Raw genomic sequence first — 2,300 nt, 5'->3', positions numbered from 1 at the left:
CGAAAATTATGAAACCAATTTTGTTAGCTTCCTTATGATGTGTACTTTCCATTAGAAGTGTTGTTTTGTGTGAATTGTTTGTATATTTATACAGTTTAATCTATATTTGCTTAACACTAGTTAAATAGTATATTGCACAATAAATACATATGTACCTCTAAAATTGTGAATCCATTTTTGTTTACTTTGGTCAACCCTTATCTTCTATCTAAGATTGATACACCTATGAAATAGTTATATACCCTTTTAGTTTCTAATTTATGACTTAAGTGCTTGCTACCTAGTTGGATGAATGGTCAATTATGATGCTCCTAAAATCATGAAACACTCTTGTTAGTTACCTATGACCATGATATGATATGATTAAATATTAACCTTCATGATGTGGTGGTAGAAGGATGTTAACTTAGATATGTTTGTTCTAAAACTAGTTTACTTGTAAAATGTCTAAGTGAATCAATTGTGCTCATTTGAGCTATCAACTTCCTTTTGTTAATTAAATAAATGGCATATGTTGTTATGATTAGGAACCTCCATGAAACAACTTATAATGATGATTGTGTGAGCTACTTATTCCTAATTTATATTGCGAACAATATTAGCACAACTAGTTTTGATGACATCCTCATGTTATAACTTGCCTTGTAGAGTGTGTGCTTGTATGAATAATTATTTTGCATCTCCATCCTATGCAATGTTTGTGCGCCCTAATCTACCTCTTTGAATTGCTTACTTTATGACCTTGAATCATGTTAGTCTTTACCTCTCATAAGTCATTGCATCTCATAAGCATATGCATTCATGGCATCTTTTCTAATTCATGCATTTGTCCACTTTCTTAGATAATGACATTCCGGAGTGTCGCGGTTGCGGAGTAGCAAGGCAGGCACCTATGTATCTCAAACCTTACTTTTGAATCTTAATTTGCTATTATAAATTATTGCTTGTGCATGGGCTTAACCCTATCTAGTCATGTGATTTGTGTAGAACTACGCCTAACTGTGGGGGCAAACCCTCCCCAAACCCACCCCACCCCGCAAATGAGGAGTCAGTTCACCCGCCCCGCCCCGCCCCACAAAATGATCTGCTCAACCCGCCCCGCCCCGCCCCACAAAATATGGCGAGAAGTCTTGCCTGCCCTGTGCCCCTCCTCAGCGCGCGCCCACTGCTCGCCACATCACCCCCAACGGCCGTGCTCCGGCATCTCGCCGCCCGGCGCTCGCTCATGGAGGTCGCCTCGCTGCAGCACCTCGGCGACAGCTTTTCCTGCGGGTGGCTCAAGCGCGGCGCGCCGGCGGTGTCATTCGAGCGCCTCGTTGATGCTGACCTCGGCAATTCCTTCGGCAGCTCCAGGTCCTTCATTGACATGGACCCCGCCGAGCTCTTCTCCATGTGGTGGACCACGAAGACCACGGCGACGGAGAGCGATTTCGAGTTCGGCTTGCCCGACGGCGGCGGGAGCAGTGACCCGCCGTCCCCGGTGCTGGTCAGCGCCAGCCAGGTCATCCGCAACGGCCGCCTCCTCCCCAGTGAGCCCGCGGTCGCCGACCTTCCCAGCAGCACCCCGCGATCGCCGTCGCCCTCGTCGCCGCTGTACCGCTCGGCACAGAGCACGCAGCCTCCAGCGGGCGGAGCGGCATCGCCGGCAGCAAGAACGCCGCCGCCAGGCCGCCCCCGCTCTTCGCCGTTGGGAGGTGCGGGCGGAAGTCATTGTCGTGGAAGATACTGGTGCAGTACCTCCGGTTCCTCATGCTGCTGTACCGGAAGGTCAGGGCACTGCGGCGGTTCTCGGCGCCGAGGCCGAGGGTCGCGCTGAGGAGATGACGCGAAGGAGAAGATGGGGGAGCAGATCTGGAGGAAAAGCACCTGGATCTACTACCGGCGTTGGAGGAGACGACGCTGGAGCCTGGAGCGGAGGCGCGGCGACGACGTCAGCGAGCTGGCGGTGGATGAGCTTCGCGCCGCCGCTTGCGTGAGGGAGCCGCTCCGCTCGTGAGACGAGAGCACGGGAACCCAACCCGCCCCAAACCCGCTTTTTTGTGAACCCAACCCACCCCGACCCGTGAGTTCAGAGGACCTGTTTCACCCGGTTATATACATTCCATTATGAAACCCGCCACAAAAAACTTGTTTCGCCCCGACCCGTTAGCAGGCCTATGTAGAACCCACTTGGCATGTTTTCCCTTTTAGCTCTAGAACAACTTATACTAGGTAAAGTATGTATGTTTAGACTTCTCGAATTAATTTGCTTAGCCATGCTTAGCTTACGGTAGAAGTCGAGAGATGGCAAGGTCACCATC

General features: G+C 50.0%; 1 pseudogene; it reads left to right on the top strand.

Annotated features, from left to right (window-relative positions):
- Positions 1 to 1,117: 1,117 nt before the first annotated feature.
- On the top strand, positions 1,118 to 1,824 carry LOC120669098 (annotated as a pseudogene).
- The last annotated feature ends 476 nt before the right edge of the window (positions 1,825 to 2,300 follow it).

Source organism: Panicum virgatum, chromosome 4N, assembly GCF_016808335.1.
Source record: "Panicum virgatum strain AP13 chromosome 4N, P.virgatum_v5, whole genome shotgun sequence".
Classification (NCBI taxonomy): domain Eukaryota; kingdom Viridiplantae; phylum Streptophyta; class Magnoliopsida; order Poales; family Poaceae; genus Panicum; species Panicum virgatum.
This window is presented reverse-complemented; position numbering and strand designations above follow the sequence as displayed.